The sequence below is a fragment of the Molossus molossus genome, unplaced genomic scaffold, assembly GCF_014108415.1.
Source record: "Molossus molossus isolate mMolMol1 unplaced genomic scaffold, mMolMol1.p scaffold_m16_p_6, whole genome shotgun sequence".
Classification (NCBI taxonomy): Eukaryota; Metazoa; Chordata; class Mammalia; order Chiroptera; family Molossidae; genus Molossus; species Molossus molossus.
Genome location: NW_023425399.1, coordinates 63,900,314 through 63,912,326, shown reverse-complemented (window position 1 = coordinate 63,912,326; position 12,013 = coordinate 63,900,314). Strand labels below are relative to the sequence as shown.

The window sequence follows — 12,013 nt, the reverse complement described above, 5'->3', positions numbered from 1 at the left end:
TTGATAAAGTACACCATGACACGGAAACCACTTCAGAGCTTAAGGAAAGCAAAAACAGTTTTCAAAACAGCCTGTATAGTCCCACCATCCTTACATTACCTTGGCAGAGGCCAGGCTTGCCCAAAGGTGGCATACCAGTCCATTCCACAGAGGGAAGTAACTGCAGACCACACAGAGGTGTCGCAAGGAGACATTCTGCATGCTTTTGGCCAAGTACACTGCAGTGCCAAGCTCCCAGAAGACAAGCAGAAGGCCAGCGTGCTGTGTGGCTGCATGCTGTCCTCAGAACAATGCCCATGTCCTCCAGACAGCAGCTTACAGTGCCCAGAATAAGCATTTGTGATTTTTAAAAATGTTCTCTGAGCACGGGCTTTGGACATGGAATTGGACATGTATTACAGGATATCAGCGTTAGTGTGTTCTCATTCCAGTTTGCAGCTAAGCTCTTCCTAGGATTTATACCAAAAGTAAAACAGAACACTACATGTTTGGCTTTTCTCCAAATATGGATTTAGTGATTAGTGTGTCTTGTAATTCTATGGAACTTTCACAGTAAGCCCCTTTGATCAACCCGTACCCCACACAGGGTCTTCATCTGATAATGCTGGTTACTTGGGCACTAGAAAGCTCACAGTTCTTTGCATTTTAAGTGAATTGACTGATCCATCTCTAAGACAGAAAGCTCAGAAAGACATGTTTCCCAGTTTTCAGCTCACACTGCAGCACTAGTGATGTCCATGCTGTGCCGAATCAACCCTGGTGTGGGCATCAGGGCTCTGTGTCCATTACCAGCTGTTTCTCAGGCAAGTGTGAGCCTCTGTTTTCTCATCTGCAAAATGGCCCTGCGGACTTCATGTGGTTTTATGTGGATGATTCTCAGAGCCAATGAGCTATTAACTGAACAAGTACACTATAAAGTGCTAAATGCCATCTAAAATAATCAAATATGATTAATAGTAAGGAGAGGGATTATATATGTCACACCATCAAAGACTGTGGATGGAAAGGGGTGTCACAGCTGCCCTGGGACCAGTTTTCTCTGCCCACTGGAGCCCTTTCTCCATGTTATTGACTGTGCCCCAGTCCTGTACAGAAGCGCAATGCTGGCTGAACACGGCAGCCTTCTTCTCACTGACATATTGTTGGAGACCTGCAGCTCCCCTCCCATGTGCGCCATCACTAAAGGCATGTCACACACAGCCCTGTGTGAACACAGCCCTGTTTGCTTAAACTCTGAGAAAGTGTGTGATGCTAGGGCATTGGTAAGTCTCCCCGTCACCTGCCACATACGAAGATGCACTGCATAGCTTCAAAAACCAGCAACAGTTTTAGAGAGAAACACTTTATTGAATCAAACTGAATGTTCTAGGAAGGCAAACTCCATAAGAGGGAGATTAGCAGAGTTAGTTGGTGCCATATGGCAAGTCAGGATCACGAAACAATGTAGCTCAGAAAGAACGTCAGATCTTCACACGGACTCCCTCATTCTGAGAATAAAAAACGAGGCCTGAGTGGAGCGGCTGGCCAGTCAGCTCCCCAGGAGTTGGTGGTAGATCTGAGTGTAGAACAGTCTGTTGAGGCCTGGTCTTTCCCATCCCCACCTGCTGCCCCGTCCGGCAGGGACTGGGCAGCCCTGACTGCCAAGGGCCCAGACACTCCGGCAAGAGCTCCATCTCCTGGAGGGCGTTTCTAAACATGGGCCACTCAGGTGATTGCCATAGTATGTTTCCTTTTTTAAAACATCTGTCTGGTTTTCTTTGATTTTATATACTTTTATCAAAACAAGATCTAAGGAGCGTCACTTCCTAGAAGGGAAAATGGTATGAACCAGAAGTTATACATCATTTGTTGCAACATTTTTATTTATTAAGACATTTCACACAGAAGAGAAAACCCAATTATGCATGCAAGTATATTATATTTTAAAATATTTTTTAAAGATGACACCTATTTAGGACCACTTTGATAGTGCCATAGTTTTTCCTTTTATTTTGAGGAGCCAAATGTCAACCTGTGGAGTCTGGGTCTGGGGGTGCTCTGTCCCTTGGGTGAATGTCACCCTGACAGACAACTTAGTTTGGTCTTTGAACATTACATTTGGTTAAAATGGTACAATGGACAGTTCTAGGGAGAACTGAAAGCCTTTTAATGAAAACATCCCTAAATCATTGATTGAACTACTCTCCTATGAGGCTACAGTGGAAACAGTACACAAAGCTCCCGTCAGTCAGTCCCGACTGAGAAGCTGCTCCTGCAGAAGACACCCAGTACCCGGGGGAAAGGCAAACACAACACTTTCATGAGACCAAGACTGAAGCTGGGTGTACCCAGAGCAGTTTTCTGTACTCCCTCTTACATTACTCTTGAAATTATCACTAATTATCTGCACAAGCCAAATACTACCACATAAAAACTTCCTCCAGCCCTTTACCCATAGTTCCTTGGGGGTAGGCAGTAGGTTTTATAGGACAGTTAATATCAGTGGTTTAAAAAAAGAAACAACTTTCTGAATTGCAGCTGAAGTTTTTAAAAAAGGATCAATTTTTCAAGTTCTATTTGTGAAATGCCTCCTGTGACATCTGCCTTACAGATTTTCCTATTCGGGGAAAGATTAGTTCTTCTTTGGGAAAATCTGGCTATTTTGGCCAGGTTAAATTACTGCTTGTACTAGTAATACCAGTAGCAGCAATAATAAAAACAAAAGGGGAAAGATAAAATCTACATTCTTACACTGCAGCATTTTAGCAAATAACGAATCTGTGAAAGAGAAGGCCTGCTCAGATGGCACATACTAAGTGCAGGAAGGGAATGATATATCCATACCTGGCCTACTTAAAACAGTCACAGGCAGAGAGAGCTGAAGTCAGAATCCACTAACACTCACTGACCCATTAATGCAACCACACAAAAATTAACTGCTCAGAAAATAAAAAAATCTGAGGGACAGTATTCCTGTTGCCTGTTCATCTCAGTAGATATTAGCAAGATTCTCATGCCATGCATCAGTTTCTTCCCTGACTTTGCCCCTTATGAGAGATTTCCATCTGTTATAAGAGAGCAATGTATAGAATATGTGGTTTGGAATGTGCAGGATACCTTAAAAATAGTTCTCAGAAGTAGCCAAGCACGGGCACTGGTCAGATTTCAGATATAAATGAAACCAAGCCTGTGCCCAGAGGATTGGGTTTCTGCATCAGAAATCTCAAAGGGCTCTCTTCCCTAGCTCCCTCTTTATCCTTTAATCAGCAAAGCACATAAGTGTGATCACTTATGCCTCAGCTGTGACATACCAGCAATGATAAAATGATGCGTGTGTGGTTTTATGCCAAATATGTGTACACATGTGTTGACCTCATATACCACTTTTGGAAGAAGCAGTAACTGGCCGAAACAAAATGGAACTTACCAAAATGTGAAGTCATGGTGATGGAGGTGGAATAAGTCCTAATGTTGCAGGGCATTGTTAGGTGTCAGCGTGGCCATCAGGAAAAGCATTCCTTTTATTTGTAAAATGAGGTAGTGCAGTGCTTCCTAAGTGTGGGAAGTATTTTATAAGCCATTTTCTCTGAAGAGGTCCAGGAAGTTGGCAGTGTAAATCAGTGTGAGACCCGGCCTTGCCGGGAAGCATGGTGGAGGCTTTCAGAGCATGAACAGGGAAGGTAGTTGTCATGTCGAGATTAACAGGCCTCTACAACCTCAGAATCAAGTAAGGATGGCATTTGTTTGAGTAAACTGCTTTCATAGAGATGTCAAAGTGAATTAGTTTGATGTGTAATCAGAATCTTAAGTAAGTGGGCAAAAGGGGTTTTTAGAATCAAATATTTGGGAACCTGGTAATGAAGGGAAATATTTATTTTCTGGTGGAAATCTGTGTGTTATGTGAAAACTTTCTTCAGATATATGTGACTGTATATGGTTGTGTGGCAATAGGCTAATTCTGGATAAAACCTTTTTGTTTTTGTAACCTTGGAGTGATGGTATCCCAACTGGGAGCACTTAGCTGTCTGTAGTTTTAGTATTCCTTTAGTTAAAATGAACAGTAAAGGAAAGCAAAACTTCTAGTAGATGAGGAGGATCTAAAAGTTTCTGTTGTCAACTAGTTGCCACAGGGCGACGGGAGCCACTGTAGGTAGACCAGATGCCCCAGAGGAACAGCCCTTGGAAGGTGTAGTGCAGACAGAGGAATACGTGTTTAATCAAACAATGCCTGCAATGTGAGACTCATTTGTTTAAAATAAAAATGGCTTATATAATTATTTTTTAAGATTAAAACTAAGCTAAGTAGTTTAGTGAAATAAATAGAAACTAAATTAATAGGTTTTTTTGCTTTTCTTTTTTTTTTTAACATGGAATTTATTTATTTATTTATTTATTTATTTATTGTTTGATATGTGCCTCTAGTGGGAACTGAACCTGGGACTCTCTGGTCCGCAGGCCAATGCTCCAACTGAGCCAAACTGGCCAGGGCCTTTTTAGCTTTTCTTAAAAGATAAGTTTGACTAGGATGCCCATTTTAACATCTAATATGGAGCTTCAGGCTATTACCAAATGTATTAAAACATGGAGGACTTTTAACATTTAAAAGTATAGAGTAATGTAACAGAACAGCTGGGGTGACCTACAAATGCTTCTGGACAGAACACCTAAAGAGCCAGAAGGGAAGCCCCGGAGGGCAGGGATCGGTGCAGCTTGGCTTACTACTATAGCCCCAGTATAGTGCCTGGCTTGATAGGTGCTTAATAAAGATTTGTTGAAGAAAATGCTGCATAAAATAGAAAATGTTATTTAAAATATATAGCTAAATACCCAAGAAAGTAAGAAAAATCTTCAAGGGTTGGAATTGATTGCAAAATCGAAAACCAGAGCAATGTCGGTGGCCTTTAGGTGGGTGAGTTGGGGGGATAGTTGGCAGAATTAGTACCCCTGGGCCTTGGGTTTTAATAGCTCCAAGAGGACAGGAAATGGGGCTTTGGATCCTGTACGGGCAGGGAAAGAACCAGGACCTTTGAAGGGCTGCACATCGTGCAAGGCCAAACTGGAGAAACATCTGCCTATTGGGAGAGGGAGGCAACAGGAGAGTTTGCCCACCAGTGTGGAGTCTCCCCCAAGAAAGGACAGCCAGCTTTGCCCAGATCGGGCTTCAAACTGATGTCAGCCGGAGCTCCAGGAATCCCCAAGGAAAGGAAAGTTTATGTTCTGTTGCTGGCTTTTGCAAATGCAAAGTCCATCTGGAGGCACATTCTCAGCCCAGATCACATATGAGATCGTAGCTAACTCCCCATTAAAGTTGACCTCGCAGTGCAAAACTGCAAACACCAAGCCAAAAACACGCCTGGTGCAGGCTTCAGCCAATGTCCAAGAGCAGGATTCAACACTAAGACCTTCAGACTCTAGAACCATCAGAAGATACTATAAAGTAAATGTGTTCAAAACCATGAAAGATAAGCAAACAGGAGAATCGAGTAAGTCATTGTTGTAAAGAACAACACATATTAAAAAACAATAAGGTAGGAGTTGCATGTATCACTTCAGCTAGCAGTAGTGGCGGGATTGGAGGCATCAGTGGCTGTGAGACCATCCGAGTTTGTGAAATGGCTGCTGACATTTCTGAATCCAGGGTTTATGATTGCAAAGGAGACCCCAGGAGCAATATCAAGCTAGATGCAGAGTACTCACTCTAAGTCCTTTACTGTGGAGTCTGTTCATTACCAACATAGTACTGTGAATATATGCCTGATGTTGCTCAATGTAGACAGTGGTTAGAGAAGAATTTTCCTAATGAGTTTGCAAAACTTAAAATAGAAAATTCACCCAAACAAGAATCTGGAATTAGTGAGGGTCAGGGAACAGCAAAGGAAGAAGAAGAAAAGAAAAAACAAAAGAGAGATGGAAGGGGTCAAATACAACAAAAAAAGAAGACTCTACCACAAAAGGTTACAATAGCCAAAATTCCTGGAGCAAACAAGAAATATGTAATAAGAGTTGCCTTGCAACTTTTGAAATTGATCTTAAAGAAACCCAAAGATTTTTTTCTCAAAAATTCTCTGCAGAGACTCATTGACAGGGGAGGATGAGATCATCATTCAGGGAGACTTGACAGATGACATCATTGATGTCATTCAGGAAAAATGACCAGAGATGGATGATGATAACATCGGAGATCTTGGAGAACTGAAGAAGTGATTTTGAAAATTTGTCTGTATTTAATGGTCTGATCTGAGGGTTGATATAGCCAAGGAGGGAGAGGCCTTTTGAAAAAAATATATATTTATCCTACAGTGAAACTGTAGACTACCCTCACCCTTGGCATTTTCACTGTTCTGTACAAGGCTGCTTGTTTTTTGTTTGTTTGTTTGGTTGGTTGGTTGGTTGGTTGGTTGGTTTTTATTTCTAATAAACAGGAGAGACTGTCAGGCTTATGCATGAAATAGAATTTAGTCAAATAAAAATTTTTGGTCCCTTGGTAAAAAACAAAACAAGAAGATAGAACTTTTAGAAATGAGGAATTAGTCATTGGAGTAAATTCAATGTGTAGAGAATCTTCAAAGAGATCCCCAAACCTTGCCTAGAAAAATTTAAGACTATAATAATCTTTAGTAACTAACAAATCAAAGAAGCATTAATGTTCTCAGTAGTTGTCTTGAAAGGAGGATGAGCTTAAGTCTTTCAAAAGTGTTATTCCAAAGTTGGTGAATCCCCAGCATCTCTGATTTTCTCTATCTAGATACTTCTTTCTGTAAACTCTCTCTGGGTCAGATCTACCCTTTTATTTTCTGTATTTCCTGTTTTGGGGATATGATTTTCAATCATGACAACTCAGGTAACATCAGATTAGGAAGAGCAAACAATATCCTCAAAGACAAATAATAAATTAGTTAAAGGTAAAAAGAATGAACCAGTGAAATGATACCAGTTTTTATTGCAAAAATTCAGTCTAATTCCTAGCTATATAAATCACCTATCTTCAGGTAGCATAAACCAGGGGTTAAAATCTCATGCTTTCATTTTAATGATGCCTAAGTTTTGTTTTGTTTTTTAACTCTTTTTTTTCTTTATTGATTTTAGAGAGAAAGGAAGGGAGAGAGAGAGAGAAACATCAATGAGAGAGAACATCGACTGGCTGCCTCCTGCATGCCCCCCACTGGGGATCAGGCACACAACCTGGGCATGTGCCCTGACCAGGAATCAAAATGGTGACCTCTTGGTGCATGGTTGACGCTCAGCCACTGAGCCACATGGGCCAGGCCAATGCCTAAGATTTTTAATATAACTGTTTTCATCTCTAAAAACCGTATTTCAAAAGTAGTAGTTTTGACTCTTCTTTTTTTTTTTTTTTTTTTTTATCCTCACCCAAGGACATTTTTTGATATTTTGCTCAGATAGAGTGGGAAGAAGAGAGAGAAACATCGATGCGAAAGGGACACATCGAGTGGCTGCCACCCACACGACCCAAACATGGCCGGGGACAAACTGCAACCGAGGTACGTGCCCTTAGTGGGAACCGAACCTGGGTCTCTCCAGACTGCAGGCCAACGCTCCAACCACTGAGCCAAACAGGCCAGGGCTAGTTTTGACTCTTCTAATGCCATTTGGACATAAAAGACCTGAAAGATAGACTTTACCAATAAAAAGCATTTTAAGAGACTCCTTTATCTATTTTTAACCTAAAATGTAGTAAGCAGATCTTTGTGCAGTTCCTCTTAGGTACTGACTGTGTGCAATGGAGAGGCCCGAAGCAATGTTTCTATTAATTGAAGAAGCCTCTACCTCAATTACTCTGAGCATGCAGGACTGGACTTCCAGGAGAAAAGGAAGGCAGGACAAACTCTGATAAGAAAGCATGCAGACAAATTAATTATGCAACTTAGACCTGTGAACTTGGGCATTGAATCTAAGAGGCCAATTGTGTGTGAGGTGATCATGCTTGACTCTGTCATAATCAGCTCTGATTGCCCTCAGCAGTTTATATAACTTTCTAGAAGCTGCAGTGGTAGCAGAGACACCTCTATTGTACCCCAGCTCCCTTCTGTCTGGTTTGTGATTACTGTGGTGTTCAAAGTTCAGGTGCTAGGCACCACTTATCTACATGGTCTCCTCGATGAGAGATGAAGGGCAGGTGGAGTTGTCCTTCCCGGATAACGCAGGGGCACAGGGCACGAGTCTCAGCAGAGTTGCTGCAGAGTCACTCCACTGCTGCAGCACCCACACATGCTGTGTCACTCCGTGTGTGTCCCTGGCTTGTGCAGATGTCTGTCCTGTGTCTCCACATCAGGCAGAGTTCTCACATCCACTAAACCTCTTTCTTTACCCCACTGATCAGTTCAGGGGCCCCCCTGATTTACCTGAACAGAGTTATCGCTAGAGGAGCTATAGGGTCATCTTGCACAGGTGACCAGACTGCATCAAGAGGAGACAGAGAAGTTTACAAATAAGATCCGAAAGGTAAATAAGTGATTTCAGCACAACTGCGTCTCTGACTGCAGAGCCCCTCCAGAGAGATGACAAGATATGTTTTAAAAGAATGTTGGGCCCTGGCCGGTTTGGCTCAGCAGTTAGAGTGTCGGCCTGTGGTCTCAAGAGACCCGGGTTCGGTTTCCGCTAAGGGCATGTACCTTGGTTGCAGTTTATCCCCGGCCCTGGTTGGGTTGTGTGGGTGGCGGCCACTCGATGTGTCCTTTCACGTCGATGTTTCTCTCTTCTCCCTCTCTCTTCTTCCCACTCTATCTGAACAAAAAAAATGTCCTCCGGTGAGGATAAAAAATAAATTAAAAAAAAATAATGTTGGCTGACCCTGGCCAGTTTGGCTCAGCAGTTGGAGCGTCAGCCTGCGGACCAGTGAGTCAAGGGTTCGATTCCAGTCAAGGGCACATACCTTGGTTGCAGTTTGTTCCTAGCCCTGGTTGGGTCATGAGGGAGGCAGCCAGTCAATGTGTCTCTCTCCCATCGATGTTTCTCTCTCTCCCTCCCTCCCACACTATCTGATGATAAATTAAAAAATATCCTCAGGTGAGGGTTAAAAAAGAGAATGTTTCTGTTGTGCACAGGTGCCTGGACTCATGGGGCTGGAGGGCGTATGGAAAGGTCATTCAGTTGAGCCCCCACTTCAGACATTTCATAAAGATAACTGTTTACCTTTCTGTTCTAAAACATGCTTTTCAATATTTACAGTGTGGTCTCAGGAAGTGCTTAATATCTAATCTGAAATCTGCTGCAGCTGGAACCAGAAAAGTAAAATAAAATAAGTAAAATAAAATAAGGACCCTAAATGCAACTGGACATGAATATGTGTCCAACAACTTTGGTTAAGTGTCCCCTAACACACCCCAGGACAGAGGGGTGGCTCTGCACCCTGGGAAGTGCTTGGAGTGGACCAGCGGAGGCAGCAGGGCGAAGAGGAGGCAGTCAGAGAGAGCAAGTCAGGAAGGAGCATTTCCAGGAGGTTGCAGATGAAAGGACAACTCACCCTAAAGCAGTCTTCAGAAAATGTCCTTTAATTGAGCTGTGGCCTTATTGCTCTTCTGGCTATTTTAGAATAAATTGTTCCTGGCTAATTATCCTTTATCCATTCAAGTCTTTCCCAGAGTGCCCAGTAGAAGGGATTCGCAGACGCAGGCACTCGGTGCCTGGGGGCCTCCCTGAGGACTGCGTCCTGGAATCTGTAAACAGACAGGCAGGCTCGGAACTGCCCCTGCTGCCTTCTCCCCTTCTAGTCTCAAAATGTACCTTTATTTTCATTTGTTTATTTTTAATTGAATTTATTGGGAAAGATACTTGCATTTTTAAAAACAAAAACCAGTTGATTGTGACCAGGGCACCATGATGTTTTAAAATGCATGTCCTATGCAAAAGAAGTTATCCAAGAACTCAACATAAACCTGCACGTTGCCGTAGTCATGCTTATCTAAACAGGTCAAACCTGACTGAGGGAGCGTCTCCTGCACCTTGCAGCTTGGGGAGAGCAAAGCTGAATGCCAAGGTCTACGCTCTCTGCCCCCTTTACCACTGGGTGTGTGTCCCTTTTATTTATTATTTATTAATATAGCCCTGGCCGGTTTGGCTCAGCGGTTAGAGCGTCGGCCTGCGGTCCGAAGACCCCGGGTTCGGTTTCCGCTAAGGGCACGTACCTCGGTTGCAGTTTGTCCCCGGCCCTGGTTGGTCGTGCGGGTGGCAGCCACTCGATGTGTCCCTTCACGTCGATGTTTCTCTCTCTCTCTCCCTCCCACTCTATCTGTACAAAAAATGGAAAAATGTCCTCAGGTGAGGATAAAAATAATAATAATAATATTTATTAATATAGTTTTATTGTTTTTTAGAGAGAGAGGGAGGATGAGAGAGATAGAAACATTGATGTGAGAGAGAAACATCAATGGGCTGCCTCCTGCATACCCCCTACTGGGGGTCAAGCCCGAAACCTGGGCATGTATGTATCTTGACTGGAAATGGAACTGGGGCCTCTCAGTCCATGGGATGATGCTCGATCCGCTGAGCCACACCGGCCAGGCAATGCGTGCCCCTTTTAAACATTTTATTTATAGGTCCAGTTTCACATATTAGTACAAAAGGAAAATAATTTCATATTACCCAAAAGGTGAATTCCTAAGTAATTAACCTTTTTTTTTTTTGCATTGCACCAAAAATCTTGTTTGAAAATGAGTTTATCCCTGGAGATGCAGATAGCCAAAGGCAGGGTCTTGGGTGTTTGTAGTACATGTATTCAGGATAAAGGAGTGTGTGGAAGAGGCTCCCAGACCTTGGTCCGGGTGGTGAGATGTCATCCAGGCCTGTTGGAGGGAAAGGAAAGATGTCTGTAACACACCGCAGGGCAGAAGAGCAGCTCTGGGCTTTGGGAAGGGGAGTCCTGGAACAGGCAGAGGCAGCAGGGCACTGGAGGAAGGCCAGAGAGAGTGAGTCAGGAAGCATTTCCAGGGGGGTCCTAAGAGCATCCTCCTGTCCTGTGTCTCCTCCAAGACTCTAGCGCCTCTGGATTACCTGCCATGAGCTAGGTGTGCTGCACAGCGCTCCCCGTTAGCTTAACCATTTTGTAGCTGAGGAAGCTGAAACTTTACTAGAGGTAGTTCATGGCCTAAGATAACATGTAAGTAAGTTGGGAACACTGGATTTCCAGTACACTAGGCTGCCCCCTTACCTACTCATGCGTTCTTGTGTTCCTATGGGAGAGAACCAGTGGTGGGTCTCAGGGCTGCTGAGATGCTGAATTAAATCAGCTAGAAGTCCAAGCAAATCTGGTGTTAGGACAGTGACCACGCAGGTCCTTGCACAGACCCAGGGACCCCCCCAGAGCTGCCTCTCCTCTTCATTGGCCTGTAGCACATCATCATGTTCATCGACCTCAAGCAGTGGTAGTCATATTCCCATGGGTTCTGAGCATTAATCTAGTACAAAGCAAAACCCACTGCCTTGGTTTCTGGCATAAGAGGAAGTGTTATATTAGGAGAGGACAGCTGATAATAATAAGGCTAGCAATCCAATCCTCTTTTCATCCCACTTCGCTACTAGAGATACTACTCTTGTGCCCTTGCCTGTAAATTAAGATTTTGTTTATACCCTTTTGTTTAGTCATTATTGACATGTAATATTTGTTTATTACTTGGAAGAGTGTCTAGACCTGTGTGGAAAAAGCAGGAATTTAATGTAGAGATGGAAAACATTTCTTTTTCAGCAATGCTTTTATTTCCTTGAGTCACCCAGATGTAATAGGAATGTGAAATCTTAGGTGCGGAGTGGATGTAGGTGATGGACTTACTTTCCTATTTGCTCACCACCGTGTGCAGGGGAGCAGTGCCTGTTCGGAAGGAGCGCTTGCTGCCCCCACCCCGCTCTCCTCTCAGGCTCTGCCCCTCTTCAGCTTGCTGTTCTCTCTCTGTCGGGGGGGGGGGGGGGGCTCACAGGGCCCGGGAAGTCCAGGGGAAGGATTTCCGCTTCTCCCCCTTACAGTGCAGTGTGCCTTTGAGTGCAAGCCCGGGTTCAGAGGGCAGGAATCTGCGTTTAAGTC

At 43.6% G+C, this 12,013-nt stretch overlaps 1 protein-coding gene and 1 pseudogene across 1 annotated transcript in view; both read left to right on the top strand.

Moving 5' to 3' along the window:
• The window catches only part of MTCL1 (microtubule crosslinking factor 1), a 152,363-nt gene that overhangs the window by 90,669 nt on the left and 49,681 nt on the right, over positions 1 to 12,013 (top strand). The gene's annotated exons all lie outside the window — the stretch shown is intronic.
• On the top strand, positions 5,589 to 6,183 carry LOC118619310 (annotated as a pseudogene).